Here is a 26187-nt window from a genome sequence, read left to right as displayed (position 1 = left end):
AACTTATTTGACCATGAGACCCTTTGTTTAAAGTACATTTATTAATACTTTAATGAATAATAGTGTTCCATAAAACAGGAAAATCTTCATCATGGTAATACTTGTTCAGGAGTAAAGATCAACTATGTCCTCAAAGAAAAATGATATTAATTCTAGGGAAACATGAGGAAAAACATTGGAATGATGTCACCTCCTGGATGCCAAAACAATTTGAGCTGGTACATAAATATCAGGTGTTTTATACCCATGGTTTCTAATCTTTATGTTCACTTGGTTCATTCTTTCATAAAATATTTGTTTCTTGTTGTCAGGATTAATGTGAGCTACAGGGTTACAAAAATAATAAGGCATAATTCTTGCGGTGGAGGATTGCACAGTCTAGTGGAGAAATGGACATTGATTAGTACCCAAGCAGTCAACCCCCCTGTATGAAAAAAATAAGCACCTGAAAATGTCCTCTCAGGGAGGACTTTTCAGGATAAGCATCTCTATGAGTCTAATGCAAGAATCACTTAGCTTTTACTGGCGCTTTTTTGGTCAAAAAAATTTTATACACAGAAAAAAACATTTTTAAAAAATAAATCACCCATCATCTACCACTTAAGAAATAAAAGATGACCAACATTCTTGAAGCCCATGTGCACACCCCACAAATGTATTCAAATTCCTCTCCCTCACTGCAGGTAACTATTATTTGAGTTAGGTATTAATCTTTTCCATGAATGTCTCTATACTGTACTACATGACCGTGTATTCCTAAATAATATACAGTATTTTGGCACAATTTTTAGATTTTATATAAATGATACCATAATGGATATAGCCTTCTACCACTTATTTTCTTCACTCTATATTTGCAACATCCATATTGAAAATAGTTCTAACTCATTGTCCCCACTGAATAAAGTTCTGCTGTATTAATATAGCACAATAAATGAGAATAAATCCATTCTCCCCAGATGAAATTTAGGTTCTTTCCACTTCACTAATAATTCAAAAAATACTGTCATGAACATTATTACACATGCCTCCTGGGCGTATGTGCCAGCGTTTCACTCAGGTATATGCCTAGAAGCAGAACTGCTGCCTGGAAGGGGACATGTAACTTTATCTTTACTAATTTTTGTCAAATTGCTCTCCAGAGCGGTTGCTTGGTTTTTATTTCTATTAGCATTGGACAAGTTCCCGTATCTTCGTGTTTTTGCCAACACTTTGCCAACTCAATAGCTGCAAAGTGCTACATGTTGTAGTCCTGATTATTAGAAAGTGGAGCATATTTTCACGTATGTGTAGGCCATGTAGTTTTCCTCTTCTGTGAACGTCCAGTTCGTAATCTTTGCCAGTTCCTCCTTTGGGGTTATTTATCCAACTATCCTAGATGCTAATTAATCCTTTGATAAATAGACTCCAGATATGTTTCCCAGTCTATAGTTAATTTTTTGCTTTGCTTATTTATATGTTTTGATACAGAAAAGCATTTAATATTATGTCATCAAATGCATTACTCTTTTCCTCTGTGGTTTATTCTTTGTCTTGGTTAAAAAATCATTTTCTTCACTTAGTTCATAAAGATATAAAATAGTTACTATTTAAATATAATCTTATATTTAAATATAATCTCATATTTATAGCTGCTAAACGATGTTTTCAATTTTAGGTTTTATTTCACCTGAAATTGATTTTTTGGGGTATGGCTTATTTTGAGATATAATTATATTTTATTCTAGGGGTTAGCTTATTTTCTCAGGGCACTTTATTAAGATTCCCATTTTATCCTAACTGATTTTCCAAAAAGAACTATGTCATATTGTCATATATCAATTTTTCGTATATGTGTATATTTATTTTGGCTTTAAAAGATGCAAAAAAATATTATTTATTAAGTGACAATTTTATAGCTGTCCTTTTGTGGCTCTGTAATTTAAAAAAAAATCCAAATAACATTATCATTCTCCTTTTGTTCTTTTAAAGAAAAATATGAACAAATGGGTGAGTGCCAACATGAATTGCTCCAGAAATTCCCCAAGTCCAGGAAACTTACTTTACTTCTTTACTAATCTCAATATTTTTGTAACAAAATGTTCTATGTTTCAAGAACTTCTTCACATATCCAGACAAAAAATACCAGTATGCGTATATCAGTCTAAGTTCACTCAGGGAAACAGAGTCATTGTGATACAGAATAAGGGGGTTATTATAGTGATTACGACTTACCCAGATTTGAGTGTTGCTAAGGGAGTGAAGGTCTTAGAAGGAAATGAAGCTCTGGCACAGGCGAAAAGCCAGAGTTTATGGAAAAGCCTAAGAAATTCCATGCATTTGGCTATCAAAGTGAGAATGCAATGTGGGGGGTTGCAAAGAGGTCAACAAAGCTGCCATGTCTGTCAAAGCCACTGAGTCTGACCCCATCTGATTGCCATGACCTACCGAGAATAACGATGCCTGCTTTACTTCCGCCTCCCAAATCTCATACATCTCTCTCCGATTGAAGGAGACGTGAGGAAGCATACTCTCTAGCACCAAACAAGAAGAGAGATTGGTGCTGGTGACAGTCCAGAAAAATGGGCACAAGTCACCTTTGCAGTGCGGTCATTAGTAGGAAACATTTCATTCTTCTGCAAATACAACCAACTCAACATATATTGTTTGCCAAAAAGTTTACCACAAATAAGACCTTTTGACTTACCTTATTTCACAAAATGTGCTCAGTCTCAGGATAAGATATCATTAACAATATCAATAAAGAATGTAAAGTATACAGAAATAACCCCAATAATAAATGCATAAAACCTTTCAGAGAAAATGTTCTAACTGTATTAAAGGACATAAAAGAAAATTTGAATAAATTGGGCATTATGCCATGTTTATGCATGGGATAATTAATATGGGATAGAGGTCAATTCCCTCCCAAATGTATCTGTCAATTCAACAAAATAGTGATAGAAAGTACAGCTGGAGGCATTTAAAAACTCATTCTAAAGTTTATATGGAAGAAAAGCCAAAGTACAGCTAAGTCAGGCCAGGCATGGTGGCTCCTGCCTATAATACCAGGACTTTGGGAGGCTGAGGCAGGTAGACAGCTTGAGGTCAGGATTTCGAGACCAACCTGGGCAAGATGGTGAAACCCTATCTCTACTAAAAAGTACAAAAATTAGCCGGATGTGGTGGTGCATGTCTGTAGTCCCAGCTACTCAGGAGTCTGAGGTGGGAGGATGACTTGAGCCTGGGAGGCAGAGGTTGCAGTGAGCAGAGATTACACCACTGCACTCCATCCTGGGCGACAGAGCAAGACTATGTCTCGGGGGCGGGGAGGGGGGAAGTATAGTTAAGTCAATTTTCAAAAAGAAGACTAAGACAAGGAACTAACCCTACTAGAAATTAACATATATTACTAAACTATAGCAATTCTAAAAAGAGATATGATGTCAATACAGAAACCAAAAAATGGATTTAGACTAATAGGTTAATAAAATGTAATAGAAGAAATAGAAATAATTCCTGCACATGTGAAAACTTTGATATATGATAAAGATAGTCCCACAAAGCAATGATGAAGGAATGGATTTTTCAGTTGACAATGTTATGACAAACTAGATATGAAGAAAAATAGAGCTGGACTTTTACGTTTTAATGGCACACCAAGTGAGAAATAAATGAATTAAAAACCAAATGTAAATACAAAACTACCAAAAAACAGAACGTGTAAAATAACACATTTTTGATCAAATTTGTAGGTACATATTCTGAAATAATTATTCAAAAGGCTCTAAGTTTTAAAAATGGATTTGACTACATTAAAACCGAGGATTTCCTAAAGTACATAATAAAATAATGGGTAGATTGGAAGACTGGGAGAAGATATTTGCAACCTTTAAAACTAATAAGAAAATAATACTTAGATTATAAAAATAGATCTCTTGGCAATAAAGTAAACACAGTAGAAAACTATAAGAAGCTCACCTGACTAACAAGGCCAGAAAAGATGCTCAAAAACACAATTAGTAGAAAAAATGCTAGTTAACAATGAAAAAATCAATGTGTATTTATTGGAATGGCAAAAATCAGGAAGATGTGTAATATCTACTGTTGGGAAACTGTGGACCTGAACACTGGTGCACTGCAAATGGGAACAATAATTAACTGATCCTGCTGGGCCAGAAAGAAGTATGACAGTGTTCATAAAAATTAAGTATATGTATGTTTTATGACTCAGTGATCCCACTGCTGAATATCTATATCCCAGGAAAGTTCTCTCAGAGATTCATAAGGGCATACACTCAAGTATGTTCATTGTGACATTGTTTATGGTGATGGAAATAAAGGATATGTTCAATATTTATTTTTAGGGTGAAAGATTTGTAAAATGGAATTGTATACCAGGAGTACTATGCAGCTCTAACAAGCAACAAGGTAGATGCACACACAACGCTGACAGATCTTAAAAACATTGTAAGAAGTGAGCAGAGTGTGACTTATAGTGCAAAATCATTATGTAAATTAAGAACAAATCAATATCACATATTTTACAAGAATGTATATTTAAGAACACATATAAAGCAAACACATTAGATAGAAAAAATTAAAATAAAAAGTCATAAAGCTTGCATGAATCCATTATAATGTGACATGTACTGAAGACTATTATGAGTTCCATTCTCTGCCCCAATATCAATAGTTTAAAAAAAGGAAAAAAGAAATTTTTTTTTTTTTTTTGAGACGGTGTTTTGCACTGTCGCCCAGGCTGGAGTGCAATGGGTGATCTCAGCTCACTGCAATCTCTGACTCCTGGGTTCAAGCAATTTTCCTGCTTCAGCCTCCCCAGTAGCTGGGATTACAGGCATCTGCCACCACACCTGGCTAATTTTTGTATTTTTAATAGAGATGGGGTTTTGCCGTGTTGGTCGGGCTGGTCTTGAACTCCTGACCTCAGGTGATCCACCCACTTTGGCCTCCCAAAGTGCTGGGATTACAGGTGTGAGCCCCTACGCCCAGCCAAAAAAAACATTTAAATGCATACATATACCTTAATCCTGTGGGCTCTCTGGGACGTACTACACAATGACAAATATCTTCTGGTGCAAGGTTAGAGACTGGAACACAGGACTGGATCTAATCTAACAGTATTTATCTCATGTTGGTATGATTTATTATTTACAACAGACCGATATTTTAGAGAAGTCATTTCCCCATATTCAAGGTTTATAGGCTGCTTTAATTCAGTTACAGTTCTTTGTAGCATAACAGAGGCAAAGATGGATTTGCTAATCCAACATGTACTGCTTAGCAGAGTTCAATAAAGGCTGTCTACTGTGAGATATACAACACTATTCATCCCCATATGGATGAGATTATCTAATAAAATATAATTGATAGGTGCCTCCTTTTATTCTGATGTTTGGTCATATCCTGACAATATTTTTATTCTTTCCTGGTTTATTGTATCCAATAACTGGCTGCTGAAGGTCTGAATGATGAAATTAGTGATTGGTGTCATCTTAAAGAAACTCACCGCTGACTTCTCCCTATCAGTCCTTCTTACTCACTTCTAGTAGGGAAAACCCAGGCAGAAAAAAATGGCAGAGATTGGTTGTACGACTGACTTACAGAGTTAGATTTGCTTTAATGTTTTTGTGTTCAATGAAGACAGTCTCTTCTAAAAATAATTGCCACTAAAACTTTAAAAAAGAATATTGGCTCAGCCACAAGGAAAAAAAAAGTAATGAAAGTTCCATTCTATCAGTCACCAGTCAGAAGACAACTGGAAGAACTTCGCTCATTTCTTGAAGTCAATTTTTTAAAACAACTTATTCAAAGTGCTATTTATACAAACAAAAATGAACATGATGGTATTGAGAATGGAAACCAAATCAGGAATTAAGGCGTTGGTACCGGGGAAGAAGACTTCTAATATTTAGGAGCGAACAGTTTTAAAAATGCAGGTGTGTGGGTTCTGCCCCTACCAGGGTCTCCAAAGGTCTGTCCCATTTACAAATCTCACATGTTCTCTAATAAAAATGGGTTTGTTTCCGTCATGGTAGATTGCAAGGAAGATTTAGTTATCAGATTACATGCTGTACTGACACCTTACGGATCCCTGCAGCTTTGACTCTCAGGGCATCTGGGGAAATGTTTTTAATGTGTAAAGGGAAATGAAGATGTTCTCTTCCGTGAAAGGCATACGCACTGAATTTTCAAATCACCGCTTTCTCGTGCTTCCAGGTGGAATTAAATAAAAAGGAGCTTTCACCATCATTCTGGATCATTTTATTGCTAGCTTGACTCTGTTGGACACATATTACTAAGACTTTAATATCTGCAAAAACCCAAGAACATAATGTCAGAATGAGTCACTATTTGTTTGTCACAGAGGCTGCTGCTGAAAGCCCCAATTGGAAGTGGTATTTTCAAAGTGGGGGTTGTGGTTGAACAATGTTCAGAGTATCTTTCTAAAATTGTTTGCTCCCCCACCCTTTTTTATTTTTATTTTTTTGTAAGTGATCTGAGAGACTGTCTACAGCACCTTGAGATTGGAGCTTAAGTACTCCAATCACTCCAAGTGAGTGACCCATGCTTTTGAATAAAAAACATGAATACAACTATATGCCTGATGAAAAGACCATGCCATTTGCTAACTGGCTTATTCGTACTGAACACATATGAGGTGGAAAACAAGATTTATGTTAGTGACAAAACCAGAGAGACAAGAGAAGGGCTGTTTCTGGATACCTTTCAAGAAGAGGTTGCTCTGAAACGCAAAGTCTCTTTGCACAACCATTACCAAAGACAGAAGCTCTGAGGGCATTTTTCAAACCCGGAGGGAGAGCAAAGGTCCCAGGCACTGTTAACCTGAAGCTCAGTGGAACTTATGGGTCTAGCTTGCAAGGTCCTTTCATCTATGCTAAACCATTTGCAGGGCTCAGCTTTTAATCTGGCCCTTCTCTAAATGTATTTAATTAATTGTCAAGGTTGAAAGTATTCAATTTGTCAGTTTTTATGAGCAGTCAACCAAGGAAGCAGCTGTTGGTTTCCTTATATGTGCCAGGCAACAACTCAGCAACGGTGGTCTCCATCATTTTGCTAATAGAACACCTTTATTTCTAAAATAATAAATAAGTATTCTAAAACATAGAAACCAGTAGACCTTTACTTACGCATTCATCTGTGGGAAGAAGTAAGGCAGCAGGAACAGAGAATTCCCCATTCAGATACTACCCAAGCCAGAAAATGTTTCTGTTTTTCTTGGTTGTGTAATGGAACAGTGGTTCTCTTTATAAATAGTATTACCCCCTAGGGAACATTTTAGAAATCTGTAGGGGAAGTTTTCTTTTTAATTGTCACCATGATTAAGACATCCTAAAACCGTTTATAAGTCTGGATCTGCAATGAGTTGTACAGTCTCACACATTGAAGAATTATAGCCTGCTCAAATTTTTAATGTTTCGTAGGGATTTCTTATGGTTGTGAAGAGCTTAATAATAACCCAAGCCAAGAAACATATTGCATTATATGCATATAAACAAAGTATAATCAAAGTATATTTTATATCGTTTTAATATATACTGAAATTTTTAGGAATTCAACTACCACGAAAACAAAAGGAAGCGAGTTCTGTACTTGGTTTTGTTCAGAGTCTTGCAATGATTCTCTGTTTCAGAAAATCATGACAAGGACAGCATCATCATGACAAGGACAGTACTGGTATCATTCTGAATGACAGCTGTCATATCCAAAATGATTCTACCTTCAATTATAAGCATCTGACTACTTCATTTATGCATTGTAATATGTGTTTTATGTTAAATTACTTTACAGTTTAGGCATTATGTTGTTTGGGGATACAATTATTTTGTCAGGTGAATGTATTGCAAATATTTTCTCCAAATTTTGGGCTTATCTTTTTCTTCTTTTAAAAAATCTTTCTATGCTATCTAATTTTAAGCATGTGCACGTAGTATCGTTTCCTTTCTTTTATTTACTTACTTATTTTATTTCAATAGGTTTTTGGGGTACAAGTGGTGTTTGGTTACATAAGTTCTTTAGTGGTGATTTCTGAAATTTTGGTGCACCCATCACCCGAGTAGTGTACACTGTACCCAATGTGTAGTCTTTTATCCCTCACCCTTCTTCTACCCTTTTCCCAAGTCCCCAAAGTTCATTGTATCATGCTATGCCTTTGCATCCTCATATCTTAGCTCACACATATGAGTGAGAATATACAATGTTTGGTTTTCCATTCCTGAGTTACTTCACTTAGAATAATAGTCTCCAACTCCATCCAGGTTGCTGCAAATGCCGTTATTTCATTCCTTTTTTATGGCTGAGTGGTATTCTATGGTGTGTATTTATATATATTAATCACATTTTCTTTATCCACTTGCTGTTAATGGGCATTTAGGCTGGTTCTATGTTTTTGCAACTTCGAATTGTGCTGCTATAAACATGCACATGCAGTGTCTTAAGTGTCTTACGTCATAGAATGACTTCTTCTCCTTCGGGTAGATACCCAGTAGTGGGATTGCTGGATCAAATGGTAGTTCCACTTTTAGTTCTTTACGGAATCTCCACACTGTTTTCCATAGTGGTTATAGTAGATTTCATTCCCACCAGCAGTGTAAAAGTGTTCCCTTTTCACCAAATCCACACCAACATCGATTGTTTTTAAATTATTTATTTATTTATTTTATTATGGCCATTCTTGCAAGAGTCAGGTGGTATCACATTATGGTTTCGATGTGGATTTTTCTGATCATAGGTGATGTTGAGCATTTTTTCATATATTTGTTGGCCATTTGTCTATCTTCTTTTGAGAATTGTCTATTCATGTCCTTAGCCCACTTTTACAGGGGATTGTTTGTTTTTTCCTTGCTGGTTTGTTTGTAGATTCTAGATATTGGTCCCGTGTCAGATATATATATTGCGGAGATTCTCTCCCACTCTGTGGGATGTCAGTTTACTTTGCTGATTGTTTCTTGTGTTGTGCAGAAGCCTTTTAGTTTAATTAAGTCCCATCTATTTATCTTTGTTTTCATTGCATTTGCTTTTAGGTTCTTGGTCATGAAGTGTTTGCCTAAGCTAACGTCTAGAAGGATTTTTCCAATATTATCTTCTAGAATTTTTATGGTTTTGGGTCTTAGATTTAAGTCTTTGATCCATCTTGAGTTGATTTTTTATAAGGTAAGAGATTAGGATCCGGCTTCATTCTTCTACATGGGGCTTGCCAATTATCCCAGCACCGTTTGTTGAATAGGGTGTCCTTTCCCCACGTTATGTTTTTGTTTGTTTTGTTTGTTTGGTCAAAGATCAGTTGGCTGTAAGTATTTGGCTTTATTTCTGGGTTCTCTATTCTGTTCCATTGGTCTATGTGCCCATGGTGGGTGCGGGGTTAGGCATGTCTGAACTCAGACTCTCTTTGGGTCGGTCTTGCTGAGGCTGCTGTGCGGGATAGAGGTGTGGTTCTCAGACCAGTGGAGTTATGTTCACAGGGAAATTATGACTGCATCTGCTGTCATACAGGTCTCCAGGGAAGTGGGGAAAAGCCAGCAGTTACAGGCCTCACCCTGCTCCCATGCAGCTCAAAAGGCTAGTCTCATTCCTACTGCCCCACCCAACAGCACTGAGTTTATCTCCAGGCAGTAGGCGTGCAGGACGGAGAATCTGGCCCAGGTTACCAGTCTCCTGGCTGAGAAAGCAAGCAGGGCTTTCAAGTTTCGTGCCTCCCTGTGTCTGCTGCAACTTCTGTGCTGTGCCTGCACTGGCTATCCACCCCTCCCCCAGGTTCTGTCCAGGAACTTCACGTTCTGTCAACATTGTAACAAAATACGGCTAGAAGTTTTCTTCTCCCTGTGTTTTTTTCCCAGTTTCTCTGTCAGTCCTCCCCAAGGACCCCTGTGAGACAAAGTTGGAAATAACTTCCCTGGGGACCAAGAGTGCCCGCAGGACTCTTCCCGCTGCTTCTTCTACCTCTGTATTTTGCTTGGCTCTTTAAGTTTCTCTCAACTCCAGGTAAGGTCACATTATACTCCTGTGATCTGGACTTTGAGGGTCCCCAGTGAGGGTGTGTATTCCAGGGCGGACGACTCCCGTTTCATGCTTTCACCCTTTTTATACTCACAGTGTTTTGGCTGTCTCCAGGGGCCTACAGCAGCAATCCGCTTCCTTTGAAGGGCCTGCGGATCCTCTCAGCTTTCCTGGTATGTTCCTGCAGTAGTTTTTGAAGCCAAAGTTCACAGCGTGAGTCTCCACTCACTGCTCCATCTGTCCAAGTGGGAGCTGCAAGTTAACCCTGCCTCCTATTTGCCATTTTTTCCTCTTTTTATTTTCTTAACAGTTCCTTTTGATGAGCAGGTGATTTGAATTTTACTAGAAAAGCCTAAATTATATTTCTAATATTTAGTGCTTTTATGTTCTGTCAAAAATTATGGCTACCCAAAGTTCACAAAGATAGTCTCCTGTTTTCTTCTGGAATTTTTGTTGTTTCCACTCCTATGTTTAGGTTTGTAATATATTTCAAATTAATTTTTATATGGCATAAAATAGAGATTGTGAGGGGTTTTGCATATGGATGTCCAGTTGTTTCAGCACTATTTATTAAAAATACAAAGCTTTTGCTATTGAATTACCTTGAAACTTGTTAAAAATCAATTGATTGCGTATGTGTCTCTATTTATAGGCTTTCAAAAAATGTTGTTGCTGTTTCTCCTTACACAAATATCATGTTGTCTACTATGGCTTTTATTGTACTATTAGGTGGTAAGATTCGTCTAACTTTATTCTTTTTCAAAATTGTTTTTGCTAATCTAAGACCTTTGCATTTCCATATAAGTTTATGAATCATCTTGTCAATTTCTACAAAAAAGCATGTTGGGAGTTTGATTAAGATGGCTGAGAGAGACAGCAAATCTACAGGCTGAGTAACATGGCTCTGGACTCAGGGTGCCTGGATTCAAATGGCTACTCAGCCGCTTGCTATCTATGTGCCCTAGAACATCTGTAATCAAGATATTAATTACATGCCCCCTCTGTGATCAGAATAATTATAAAACATACCTCCTATGGTTGTTGAAAGGATTAAATAATTTGCATATAGAACTGCCTACTGGAAATCTCTAATTAGATACATTATAAACATTTCAAATTTGAAATATACAAAACCAAACTCCTGATTTCCCCTCTTTCCTAAACCGCTCCATCTACTGACTTCCTCATCTCAGTATACTAAAATTTCATTTTACCTGTCCTCAAGACAAAAGCCTTATGGTTTCTTGTGCCAGACGCCTTGAAATCATCCCTAACACATTGTTATTTCTCATATCAAATATCCAAAATGTCAGCAAATCTTGTAGTTTCTACCTTTAAAGATATGAACCTGGCCACGTTTTACAACCTCATTGCAACCACCCTGACACTCTCATCTGGATTCTTGCAATAATTTCCTAACTGATTTCTGAGCTTCCACCTATGTATCCAAACAATCTATTATCAGCACAGCATTCATTGCATTACTGTGAAGACTTAAGCCAGATCATGACATTTCTCTGTTCAAAACCCTCTTCAAACAGAAATACCTTCAAAATCTGTTCATCATCTCCCCCCAAACCGCATCATTATCTGACCCCTTCTTCTATGACCTTATTTCCTATGATACTATCCTAATACCCTTGCTGCTGCAGCCACACTGGTCTCCCCACTATTTCTTAACCATACAGCACAGTTCTTCCTTTGGATCTTTGCAGTTGCTTTTCCCTTTGCCTGGAAGTCTCTTCCCCCAGATGTTTGCTTGGCTTGCTTCCTTACCTCCTTCAGCCTTTGATTCCAATGTCAACTTCTCAATCAGGACTTCCCTAGCCACCATATTTAAAATTATGTGTATATATTGACATATGCAATATTTCCTAACTTTCGAATTCTAATTTCTTCAAGTACTTTCCATCACTTTATGTATTATATAACTTAGAAATATATTTATTGTATGTCCCTCTTCACCCTTATATTAATGGGTACTTGACTTGTGTATAAAGTCCATGAAAAAAAGGGATTTCTTATATTTTGTTCATTCCTATGTTCTAAGTATCAAAAGTGTGTCTGGCATGTAGCTGTTGAATAAATATTGAATAAATATGAATGAATACATAAATGAAATGAGATAATACACAAAAGGAATTTAGCACAGTTCCAAGAGCTCAGAAAATTCTTGATAAATGTCAGCCATTATAATTTTAACATTTACAACTGTGTTCAGTTTCCCAGCTTTCCATAGCATTAAAGCATGTTCTAAGTCTTGGAAGAAGGAGGAGAACTCTTTTATCTCTTTATCATTGACAGTAACACTACTTGTGTTTAGTTGGGCAGAAATGCCAGAATGCTCTGGAATTCCTCAGGCTGAGAGTTAGCTGTACCTGTCCAGACTATTGCCTACCCAAGGACATAGTCAAAGATAAAAATTTGATTTACTATTCCCCTATCTTGAATAAAAGCTCACTTTCAAATCCCATTAGCACCTCCAAAATCCTTTCTAATCACTCATTTATCCAACTCCCCTTACCCTTACCTCTATGATACTCCCACACCCATGTCACAGTCTGGTGCTTTCTATGACGCCCTTTCATCAGGTAAATCTATTTCTTCAAGTCAGGGAATAAAGAACCCAAGATACACCTCCAAAACAGGCACTTGTGGAAGCAGTAGTTGAGCAACAGCCTTAAAATGTTTTTCAGCGGCAGAAAATCAACTAAGTAAATAGGTAGACTCTTCATTGAGCCAAAAATTTTTGGGGGGAAGGAGTTGAACCTAATAGATTCACAGACCTTTTTGCTATTGATTTCCTTTTATTATTTATATACTTCCATGAAAATTGTAAACAAGACCAAATTAAACATTTTTTCCTAATATAAATCTCCCCAAATTGAAATCTAAGGACATAAATTATTTTCAGACAATTGTGTTACCTCCAGAACTCAGAACTACAGAAATTCAGACTTATTATTAAGGAAATCAGAGTATAAAGTTCTTGCAGACCATATGAGAAGAACTTCACGCCTACAATGCCATTCTAAAGCTATAAAATATTATGTTCAGAGATCACCTGCACCACCTTCCCCACTTTACATAAGAGGAATCCAGTTCTCCAAGAAGTAAAAGGCCTTGACCAGGGTCACAGAGTGAGCTAGCAGCAGAACAAAGACTAGAAATGGGGGCTTTTAGCTTCATGCCTGCACTGCTCCCTCATGACCTAGCTCCCGTTCAAACCAGGTACTTTCCTTATTGTGAGTCCTGAATATTGAACACTGTAATTGCACAAGGATATCTGAGTTCATACAGGTTACAAAGACTTAAGCAATTTAATTCAATTTGATGAAAGAATTGCAATGACTTTCCACCCTATGCAAAGCCAGAGAGAGAACCCACAGACAAAAGAACATGACCTGGATTTGTTTGAAAGGCCTCCACAAATCTAAAGCAGCACATCACTTAGAACATTACTAGCTGCAACAAAGAAAGTGTCTTCTTTTGATTATGTTAAGAGAGCAAGATCTAATCCACATCATACCTGTGATGATAAAGCACTTATTCAGACAAAGAAAGAATAGTACTTCATGCCAGATTCATTTTATCAGGATAGAGTACAAACAATTCCACAGAACCTGACATATAGTTCTCGTTATGTTAACCTGATGGCTCTTGATATAGAAATATTTTAACTTATAAAATCGTTATTACATACTACACTGCTTCATAATGGAGAGCTATCTGGTATCTAACAGCAATTTTAAGGGGCTTATATTTTAGGTAGCAAGATCATAATCCAGAATCCAGAGACAAACAATAATAATGTTGCATGCTTTCTCACAAGAGCTCTTGTATGCTGTCCTCTACCGGAGTTTTTGGAAGCAGGTCAAGAATGGCTTTCCCAGCAGAGGAAAAAGTGATTGCTAAGCTATAATTTAGGGCAACAACACAACTGAATTTCAGTAGCATATACCATCAAGAATGAGTTTTTTCTTCTATATAATTCTGTAAGCAAAGTATTCTGTCTGTATTAATTCCCCATAATAATTATGATTACTTGAGCAGCTAAAAACAATTAAGAGGATTATTCTTATATGTGATTGAGTAACCAAACTTATGTATTAAAGGAAAAGGAAGAATAAATATAGTGTAGATTTTTTCAGGTGTGGGTCTAAATTACATCTGGGGATCCAAAAATGAATAAAACACAGTTCTCACTCCTAAGGAATTCAAGCCTAGTTGAGGGACATTGGTGTGTAAATAACAAGTGCTATACTCTACTGGGGAAAGCTCAGGGTCTACAGTCATACAGATCTAGAATTGAATCCAGCTTTGTGGCTTATGATCTGAGAGACCTTAAGCAAGTTCCTTAGCCTCTACTAGGCTTTAGTTTTCTCATTTAAAAACCAGTGTACCCCTCTCTGATGTACTGTGAGGATTAAAGTGGATAATGCCGAGAAGGGGCTTAGTACTTCTCCGGGTATTAGTGTGTAAGATTACCTTATTATTATACAAGCTGCAAATACATAGGTACTATTAGAAATATAAGTAATGTGTCATGAAAGCAATTTATTCAGTCTAATAATTAGACTTCTGCTCTGAACTACACATGCCCTTTATAAAGCCAGCACAAATCAAGTGTGTTTTATGAGTTATGTTTTAGACATTTTGGAGCAATAATCATAAGGTTATTACTATTTCAGATCAAAGTGCAATGGCTATGCAAGGGGTAACCATTTCTCTAAAATTGCCATCTCCATGACTGATTCAGAAAAAAAATACAAATCTATTATCTGCTTTGCTAAAATAAAATTGTCTAATGAAAGTAAATCACCAGGAAACCCAATTTACTCTACAGTGAAATTTGGCTTAAACTTAATCTTACTTATGCCTAGGCAAACAGTTTTCTGGCAAAATTACATGGTTTCTTGAAGAAACAGACTCACCTAGAAGTCGTCATGGACCCCAAAGACAGAGTTATTTTATACCTGTGTCATCTTGAACTATCATGCAATGACTTTTTAAAAATAAACTTTTAGAGCAGTTTTAGATTTACAGAAAAATTGCAAAGAAAGAGAATTCCTGAATACCCACCACCCAGTTTTCCCTAATGTTAACATCTTACATTAGGATGGTGTTAATTGCCACCCTATAGAAACAGGATGAATCCCTGCCCAAAATTTGATTTGGATGTCAAGACCAATGATGTCACACATGCATGCACACACACACACACATCGCCCCCCAAGAGGTTATGAAAATATTTTCTATAATGAGGTGTTTTTTCAAAGAGCAAGGGAGCCTTCCCAAAATAGTTTCAAATGGCTTAAATAGCCAGAAAAGGAGACAGGCTTGAGATTTTTTAAACTGATACATAATAATTGCATATGTATATGGGATACATCTGACATTTCAATACATGTCTACAGTGTGTAATAATCAAATAAGAGCAATTGGCATAACCATCACCTCAAATATTTATCATGTCTTTGTGCTCAGAACATTCAAAATCCTCTCTTCTAGCTATATTAAAATATACAATAAATTATGGTTAACTATAGTCACCCTCCTATGCTACAGAACATTATAACTTATCTAACTATAATTTTGTACCCATTAACCAACTTCTTCCCATCCTTTCCTCCTACCCTTCCCAGCCTCTGGTGACCACTATTCTACTCTCTACTTCTCTGGGATCTACTTTTTTAGCTCTAACATATGAGTGACAACATGGGATACTTATCTTCTGTGCTGGCCTATTTCAATTAACATAATGTCCTCCAGGCTCATTGCAAATGACAGAATTTCATTCTTTTTATAGCCAAATAATATTTCATTATGTATATGTACTAGATTTAAAAAATTCATTTACCTATCGATGGATAGTTACATTGTTTCCATATCTTGGCTATTGTGAGTAGTGCTGCAGTAGCCACAAATAAAGATCCTGCACAAAGCCTTAGTGTTCTGAAAATATCCAGAAATGAAGCAAATTGACTATATTCAAATTACACCACAGTTAAGGGCACATCACCAGATAAGAAAGAAAAAGCACAAGAACTTTGGCAATTCAAAAACCCAGAGTGTCTCCTTACTCCTTATGACCACAATGGCTCCCCAACAATGGTTTCTAGCCAAACAAAAATGGCTAAAAAGACAGACAAGAATTCAAAATCTCAATGGTAATGAAGTTCATCAAGATTCAGGAGAAAGTTGAAACCCGATTTAAGGAATCTAGGGAACCCAAGAAAATGATTCAAGAGCTGAAATAAGGTAATTGAAAATATTAACAGCAGAATAGACAAAGCTGAGGAAAGAGTTTCAGAGCTCAAAGACCAGTTACTCAAATCAACTCAGACAAAAATGAAGAAAAAAGAGTAGAAAAGAATGAAGAAAACCTTTAAGAAATAAGGGATTATGTAAAGAGACCAAACCTGCCATTCATTTGTGTCCCTGAAAGAGACAGAGAGAGAGCAAGCAACATGAAAAGCATATCTGAGGATAATGTTTACGAACATTTTCTCAACATCACTAGAAAAATCAAAATTCAAATTTAGGAAATTCAGAGAACTTCTGCAAGGTATTATACAAGATGACCATCCCCAAGACAAACAGTTATCAGATTCTCCAGGGTCCAGGTCCCATAGAAGTAGAGAGTAGAAAGAAATATATTAAAGGCAGCTAGAGAAAAGGGGCAGGTCATCTACAAAGAGAACTTCATTGGGCTAACAGTGGACCTTTCAGCAGAAACCCTACAAACTAGAAGAGAATGATATGCAGGATTCAGGATCTTTAAAAAAAGAAATTATAACCAAGAATTTTATATCCAGCCAAACTAAGTTTCATAAGTAAAAGGAGAAATAATTTTTTTTCAGACAAGCAAATGCTAAGGAAATTTGTTATCTCCAAATATCCCTTACAAGAGGTCCTAAAGCAGTGCTAAACATGGAAACAAAAAACATTACCAGCCACTACAAAACATACAGAAGTACAGAGATCATTGACACTGCAAAGCAACTACACAATCAAGTCTACATAACAATTAGCTAACAACATAATGACAGGATCAAATCTGCACATGTACATATTAACCTTGAACATAAACGGGCTAAACATCCCACTTAAAAGACACATAGAGGCAGGCTGGAAAAAGAAGCAAGACTTAACTGTACAATGTCTTCAAGAGACCAATCTCACATGCAATAACACCCATAGACTCAAAGTAAAGGGATGGAGAAAGCTCTATCAAACAAATAGAAAAGAAAAAAGAAAGCAGGGGTCGCTATTCTAATTTCGGACAAAACTGACTTTAAACCAATGGTCATCAAAAAGGACAAAGAATGGCATTACATAATGATAAAGGGTTCAACTCAACAAGAAGACTTTATGATCCTAAATATATTTGCACAGAACACTGGAGCACCAAAATCTATAAAACAAGTTCTTAGAGACAAATGAAGAAAGTTTACAAACCACGAAATAATAGGAGACTTCAATGCCCTACTGACAGTACTAGACAGACTGTCGAGGCAGAAAACTATAAAACATTTTTGGGACCTAAACTTGAGACCTGACTAAATGGACCTAACAGCCATATACAGAACACTCCCCTAGACAACTTAGTATACATTCTTTTCATTTGCACTTGGCACATACTGTAAAATCAAGCACATGCTCAGTCCTAAAGCAATTCTCAATAATTTTTTTAAAAATACTAGAATCATGGCAACCGCACTCTCAGAATGCAACACAGTAAAAATATAATTGAATACCAAGAAGATCCCTCAAAACTATACAATTAAATGCAAATTAAATAATCTGCTCCTGAATGACTTTTGGGTAAACAATAAGACAGGAATCAAGAAATTCTTTGAAACTAATGAAAACAGAGATAGAATATATCAGAATCTCTGGGACACAGCTAAAGCAGTGTTATAGGAAAGCTTATACCACTAAACTCCCACATAAAAATGTTAGAAAGATCTCAAATTCACAACATAACATCATACCTAGAGGAACTAGGAAAACAAGAGCAACCCAATTCTGAAACTAGCAGAAGAAAATAAAAACAAAATTAGAGCTGAAATAAACAAAATTGATGTGCAAAACCATAGAGAAGATCAATAAAATAAAAAAATGGTTCTTCAAAACCATAAATAACATTGATAGGCCACTAGCTAGATTAATCAAGAACAAAAATAACATTTAGATAAACATGATCAAAAATTACAAAGGGGACATCACCACCAACATCATAGAAATACAAAAAGCCATTGGAGACTATTACAAACACATCAATGCATACAGGCTAGAAGATCGACAAAAAAATGGATAAAATCCTGGAAACATACCACCTCCCAAGATTGAATCAGGAAGATATTTAAACCCTGAACAGATCAGTAATGAATTCTGAAATTTAATCAGTTATAAGAAGCCTACCTACCAGAAAAAGCCTTGGATCAAACAGATTCACAGTCAGATTCTGCCAGACATACGAAGAAGAGCTGGTACCAATCCTTCTAAAACTATTCAAAAAAACTAAGGAAGAGGGACTCCTCCCTAACTCATTCTGTGAGGCCAGCATCATTCTGATACCAAAACCTGGCAGAGAGACAACAATAACAAAAAAAAGAAACTTCATGCCAACATCTCTAATAAACATACATGCAAAAATCCTCAAAAAAAAATCCTAGCAAACCAAATCAAGCAGCATATTGAAAAGCTAGTCCACCATGATGAAGTAGGCTTCATTCCTGAGATGCAAGGTGGTTCAACATATACCAATCAACAAATGTGATTTGCCACATAAATACAGCTAAAAACAAAACTACATGATCATCTCAATAGATGCAGAAAAGACTGGCAATAAAATTCAATATTTTTTATGCTAAAAACTCTCAACAAACTAGGCATTGAAGGAACATATCTCCTCACAATAATAACAGCCATTTATGATACAAGTAACATCATACTAAATGAGCAAAACCTGGAAGCATTCCCCTTGAGAACTGAAAAAAGACAAAGCTGACCACTGTCACCACTCCTAGATCTAATTCCAACATAGCTCTAGAAATCTTACCCAGAGCAATCAGGCAAGAGAAAGAAAGGGCTTCTAAATAGGAAGAGAGAAAGTCAGACTATATTTCCAGAAGATATGGTTCTATACCTAGAAAACCCCATAGTCTCTGCCCAAAGGCTCCAAGATCTGATAAACAACTTCAGCAAACTTTGAGGATACAAAATCAGTGTATGATTGTTTTCTTGAATTCTTTTTCAGACTTTTTTGCTATTGAGGTATAGAAACATTACTAATTGTTGTATGTTGATTTTGTACCCTGTAACTTTATTTAATTCATTTATTAGTTCTAACAGTGTGTGTGGGCGGGGGGGGCAGGGGTGAAGTCTTTATGTATTTTCTAAATATAAGATCATGTCATCTGCAAATAGTGACAATTTGATTTTCTTCTTTCCAATTTAGATATCCTTTGTTTCTTTCTCTTGCCTAATAGCTCTGGCTAGGACTTCTAGTACTATGCTGAATAAAAGTAGTGAAAGTTTTGTTTTCTCCACTCTTGTTTTTCTCCAGCTCTTAGAGGAGAGGCTTTCAACTTTCTCCAGGTAGGCTGATGTTAGTTGTAGGTATTTCATATTTGGTCTTCTTGTGTTGAGGTGTGTTTCTTTTATATCTAATTCACTGAGAGTTTTCATCATGAAGAGAGGTTGGATTTTATCAAATGCTTTTTCTGCATTATTGATTATTTGGGTTTTGTCCTTCATTCTGTTGATGTGATTTGTCACATTTATTGATTTACATTAAATCATCGATACATCCCTGGGACAAATTGTATTTGATCATTGTATATAATATTTTTAATGTGCTGTTGGATTCTGTTTGCTAGTATTTTGTCGAGGATTTTTGTGTCTTCATTCATCAGGGATAGTGACCTGCAGTTTTCTTTTTTTGTTATGACTTATCTGGTTTTGTTTTCAGGGTATTGATGGCCTTGTAGAATTAATGTGGAAGAATTCTCTCCTTCAATTTCCTTGAATAGTTTAAGAAAAATTAGTCTAGCTAATTTGTTAGTCTAGCTAAAGATTTGTCAATTTTATTTATTTTTTCAAAACACAAACTCTTGGTTTTATTGATGTTTTATATTTTTGTCTCAATTTTATTTATTTCTGCTCTGATCTTTATTATTTCTTTCCTTCCACTAATTTGGGGTTAGTTTTATGTTTTTCTAGTTCATTGAGGTGCATCATTAGGTTACTTATTTGAAATATCACTACTTTTTTGTAGGTATTTTTGTTACATAATTCCCTGCTTTTACTGTATACCATAGGATTTTGTATGTTTTGTGTTCATTTATATTTGTTTTAAAATTTTTTTAAATTTTCATCTTAATTTCTTCATTGAGCCATTGATCATTTAGTAGTATGTTGTTTGCTTTCCATGTATTCACAGAGTTCACAAAGTTCTTCTAATTGTTGATATCTAATTTTAGCTCATTGTGGTCAGAAAATTGATATTATTTTAATTTTTAAGACTTTGCTATGACTTATTCTGTGCCATAACATACGGTTACCTTTGAGTATGTTCCATGTGCCAATGGGAAGAATGTGTATTCTGTGGCTGTTAGATCAAGTGTTTTGCAAATATCAGAGGACCATTTGGCTTAGAGTATAGTCTAACTCTGATGTTTCTTTGTTGATTATATATCTAAAGTATTTTCCCATTTTTGAAAGTGGAATGAAGAAGTCCCCTACTATAATTGGATTACAGTCTACCTTTCCCTTTATATCTAATAATACATGCTCTATATACTTGTTGTTCCAGTATTGGTGCATATATGTTTACAATTATTATATCCTCTTGCTGAATTGACAATTTTATCATTACATAATGACATTGCTTTATAAAGCTTTTGACTTAAAGTCTATTTTATCTGATACAAATATAGCTATTCCGCCTAGTTCTTGGTTTTCAATTGCATGAAATATCTTTTCCCTCCCCTTCATAATTTGTCTGTGTGTGTCCTTATAGGTGAAATGAGTCTCCTACAGGTAGCATATAATTAGGTCTTGTTTTTTAGTCTATTCTACCACTTTATATCTTTTATTTGGAGAACTTTATTTATACTCAAGACTATTATTAATAGGTATAGACTTACTTCTGCAATTTTGTTAATTGTTTGTCCTAGTTGTTTTCCATAATGTTTTGTTCACTTCTTCCTCTTTTGCATTCTTTGTGATTTGATAGTTTTCTATACAGGTAGGCTTTGGTCCTTTTCATTTATTTTTGTGTATCTACTATTAGTTTTTGCTTTGTGTTCACTGTGAGGCTTACATAAAAAATCTTATAACAAGTTAATTTAAACTGGTAAGAGCTTAATTTTGATTGCATATACAAACTCCTCTTCTACTCCATCTCCTCCCATGTTTTAAGTTTTAGATGTCACACTTTACATCTTTTCATAATATTAGCAAATTATTGTCATTTTAGTTGTTTTAAATAGGTTTGCCTATTGATCTTTATACTAGAAATATACTAATAATTGATTTTCCCACCACCATTACAGTATCAGGGTGCTTTGAATTTGATAATGTACTTTCTTAATTTTACCATGCATTTTGTTTTTTTATTATTATTATACTTTGAGTTCTAGGGTACATGTGCATAACGTGCAGGTTTGTTACATATGTATACTTGTGCCATGTTGGTGTGCTGCACCCATCAACTCGTCAGCACCCATCAACTCGTCATTTACATCAGGTACAACTCCCAATGCAATCCCTCCCCCCTCCCCCCTCCCCATGATAGGCCCCAGTGTGTGATGTTCCCCTTCCTGAGTCCAAGTGATCTCATTGTTCAGTTCCCACCTATGAGTGAGAACATGCGGTGTTTGGTTTTGTATTCTTGTGATAGTTTGCTAAGAATGATGGTTTCCAGCTGCATCCATGTCCCTACAAAGGACACAAACTCATCCTTTTTTATGGCTGCATAGTATTCCATGGTGTATATGTGCCACGTTTTCTTAATCCAGTCTGTCACTGATGGACATTTGGGCTGATTCCAAGTCTTTGCTATTGTGAATAGTGCCGCAATAAACATACGTGTGCATGTGTCTTTATAGCAGCATGATTTATAATCTTTTGGGTATATACCCAGTAATGGGATGGCTGGGTCATATGGTACATCTAGTTCTAGATCTTTGAGGAATCGCCATACTGTTTTCCATAATGGTTGAACTAGTTTACAATCCCACCAACTGTGTAAAAGTGTTCCTATTTCTCCACATCCTCTCCAGCACCTGTTGTTTCCTGACTTTTTAATGATCGCCATTCTAACTGGTGTGAGATGGTATCTCATTGTGGTTTTGATTTGCATTTCTCTGATGGCCAGTGATGATGAGCATTTTTTCATGTGTCTGTTGGCTGTATGAATGTCTTCTTTTGAGAAATGGCATTTTGTATTTTGTATGATTTTTATGTTACCAATTTTCATCCTCTTCCTTCAGCTTGAAAAACTTCAGCATTTTTTGTAATCCAGGTCTAGTGGTAATGGATTCTCTCAGCTTTTATTTGATACTTTTTCTTAACCCTTAATTTTTGAAAGGCAGGATTTCTGGGTATAGTATTCTTGGTTGACAATCTTTTTATTTCGGAATTTTGAATTTATCATCCCACTCCCTTTGACTTGCAAGGTTTCTCGTGGTAAGTTGGTTGATAGCTTACAGAAGTTCCTCGATATGAAACAATTCACTTTTCCCTTGCTGCTTTCAATGCTGTCTCTTTGTTTTTAACTTTTGAAAATTTGACTATGGTCCGTTATGGTGTTAGTCTCTTTGAATTCATCTTCTTGATATATTATGGGCTTAATGGATCTGGCTTTCTAATTCCTTTCCCAGATGTGAGAAGTTTTCTGCAATTATTTCTTTGAATGTGTTTTCTGTTCTTTGCTCATTCTTCTTTTACTTCCATGCCAATAATGTATAAGCTGTTCCACTTGATGATATTCCATAGGTCTCTTAAGCTATCTTCACTCTTTTTCATTTCTTTTGTTCCTCATATTGGTTTATTTTCAGTGATCCTTTCTTCTTCTTCATAAAGTCTGATGTTAAATCCTTCTATTAAAATTTTTAGTTCAGTTATAGCATCCTTCAAATATATGATTTTCATTTGGTATTTCCTTTATGCTTTCTATCTCTTTTTCGAAGTTATCAACATCTTGCCTTGTTGTCTTGATCTCTGTGAACATCTTTATACCATTATTTTGAATTCCCTGTCAGGTAAACTGCATACTCTACTTTATTTGAGTTGATTTCTGGAGACTTATCTTGCTCTTTTCTTTGGAACATATTCTCTTGTTTCTTCATATTCGTTGATTCTCTATGTTGGTTTCTGTGCTTTAAATAATACACCTACATCTCTCCAAGACTGGACTTGTATAAGAGAAAATTTTTTTAAAATCCCTTTTTTTCCCTCTGGTGGACAATGACATGTGTACACTGGTCCCTTGGCACCCAGAGCTAAGAGATTTTAAATACTATTCCTTAGGTGAATGTTGTAGGATTTGAGACACTTGATGTGAGTGCAGACTCTTCCCAAAGTAGAGGAGGATTAATAACTGACTGTCTCTTTAACTCCTCCATGGATGCAAGTTAGTTAGAATCCAGGCCGCCAGCCAGCTAGTGGAAAGGTGTTTTGTAAACCCCTCTCAAGTGGACTTGGGGGGAAACAGAGAGCTGTGGGCTTTTTAAAGCTCCTTCTCTTTAGTGCTCCCAAGGGGATAAAGTCCTTAGCAATGCTTATGCACATGTATAAACTTCCATTTTTTTTCCTACTGTCTAGAGGTACATGGGCATGTCTAATCCCCTACATTTCTAAAGTTTGTGAATCAATCACCATACCTTGGGGAAATTTAAGGTTTGGGTCCTCTACGTGAGGTCCAGATCTTCCTCTCTACAGAAAGAACCTGGGTGTTGGGATTTCTTTCCCAGTATCAGGGAAAGTCAGAAGTTTCCTACTCCACCATGTTGGTGACATCACCTACCCATTCTTAGAATTTTTATTATGGTTAAAGTGTTGGGCCACGGTGAGCATTCCTGTCTGGGGATGGGAGCTTATGTGATTTGAATCTACCACTAGTACTAAAGAGGGGAACACCCAAGCTTTATTATTAACTTGCCCAGATTGGGGGCAGAAGGGGAAGATGGATAAGTAATGCTTAAAAGTCATCATCAGTCAAACCATCAACATATGGAGTCAGCTTTTTCATTATACATTGTCCTTTTTTAACTATTAGTGAATCAACAGTCATATATTTTATTAGCTAAAGTCAGCATTTTATTCATATTTCCTTAATGTTTAGCTAATGTCCTTTTTCTGTTTGCATTATGTTTATTTATTTTTTTAAATCTAGGACTCATTTATTTTCTTCACGTAAATAGCACAATAGTTGCCACAGGACAAGAAGGAATCAAATGACAAATTTATTTTGATTAATTATCAAGAAAGTAGAGAATATGATATTCCTTTCACTTTCTGATGCAAGACCCAACTCGTGAGCCTGAGCATGTTGTTGCCCTGGGACCTCTGCTGCATACTGTTTGGTGCCAATTATATAGTTGCTTCTCTCTCTCACTGACACACCTTCCTGTCACCTTGCTCTCCTATCAACATGTCATAGGGGCAGCAGAAGATAGGAAGAACATAGATCTCAACCTGAAGTAAGCTCTAGGGTGTCTAAATATTAACAATTATTGTCTATTGTATATCAACAATTGTATTGGACCACCATCAAGATTTTGCCATACCCATATTTCTTCTCTGTTATGATTTACTTAATATTTTTCTCAAAATTCATTCACTTTTTAATAGTTACATTTCTGAAAACACTTTCAAATTAAAACATAACTAATGAAAGGAAAATTACTTCGCATTCCACCTAAAATCAACTCAAATGCTCCTAGTGATATAGGTCTCACAGCATGAGAAATACTGCCCTATACTATTCATTTATCAATGAATAGGAATACTACATGATGTTTCTCTTACCCATTGAGCAGTTAAATTGTTTTTTATTATACTTTAAGCTCTGGGGTACATGTGCAGAATGTGCAGGTTTGTTATGTGCCATGGTGGTTTGCTGCACCCATCAACCCGTCACCTAATGGTTTCCAGCTGCATCCATGTCCCTACAAAGGACACAAACTCATCCTTTTTTTATGGCTGCATAGTATTCCATGGTGTATATGTGCCACAGTTTCTTTATCCAGACTATCGTTGATGGACATTTGGGTTGGTTTCAAGTCTTTGCTATTGTGAATAGTGCCACAATAAACATACGTGTGCATGTGTCTTTATAGCAGCATGATTTATAATCCTTTGTGTATATACCCAGTAATTGGATTGCTGGGTCAAATGGTATTTCTGGATCTGGATCCTTGAGGAATTGCCACACTGTCTTCCACAATGGTTGAACTAATTTACACTCCCACCAACAGTGTAATAGCATTCTTATTTCTCCACATCCTCTCCAGCATCTGCTGTTTCCCGACTTTTGAATGATCACCATCTAACTGGAGTGAGATGGTGTCTCATTGTGGTTTTGATTTGCATTTCTCTAATGTTCAGTGATAATGAGCATTTTTTTCACATGTCTGTTGGCTGCATAAATGCCTTCTTTTGAGAACTGTCTGTTCATATCCTTTGCCCACTTTTTGATGGGGTTGTTTTTTTCTTGCAAATTTGTTTAAGTTCTTTCTAGATTCTGGATATTAGCCCTTTGTCAGATGGATAGATTGCAAGTTTTCTCCCATTCTGTAGGTTGCCTGTTCACTCTGCTGATAGTTTCTTTTGCTGTGCAGAAGCTCTTTAGTTAATTAGATCCCATTTGTCAATTTTGGCTTTTGTTGCCATTGCTTTTGGTGTTTTAGACATGAAGTCCTTGCCCATGCCTATGTCCTGAATGGTATTACCCAGGTTTTCTTCTAGGATTTTTATGGTCCCAAGTCTTAGCTTTAAGTCTTTGATCCATCTTGATTTGATTTTCGTATAAGGTATAAGGAACGGGTCCAGTTTCAGCTTTCTGCATATGGCTACCCAGTTTTCCCAACACCATTTATTAAATAGGGAATCTTTTCCTCATTGCTTGTTTTTGTCAGGTTTGTCAAAGATCAGATC

At 36.0% G+C, this 26187-nt stretch overlaps 1 long non-coding RNA gene across 3 annotated transcripts in view; it reads left to right on the top strand.

The window, feature by feature from the left end:
- The first annotated feature begins 9494 nt into the window (after nucleotides 1–9494).
- LOC103887644 overlaps nucleotides 9495–26187 on the top strand; it is a 107499-nt gene continuing 90806 nt past the window's right edge. For all 3 annotated transcript variants that reach the window (XR_004176941.1, XR_004176940.1, XR_001906507.3), the window contains exons 1-2: nucleotides 9495–10002; nucleotides 10114–10190. This is a non-coding gene — a long non-coding RNA (uncharacterized LOC103887644). The remainder of the gene's footprint in view (nucleotides 10003–10113; nucleotides 10191–26187) is intronic.

This window comes from Papio anubis, chromosome 11 (genome assembly GCF_008728515.1).
Source record: "Papio anubis isolate 15944 chromosome 11, Panubis1.0, whole genome shotgun sequence".
In the NCBI taxonomy this organism is placed as follows: Eukaryota; Metazoa; Chordata; class Mammalia; order Primates; family Cercopithecidae; genus Papio; species Papio anubis.
The sequence above is the reverse complement of the archived record's forward strand: the minus strand, read 5'-3'. Positions and strand labels throughout refer to the sequence as shown.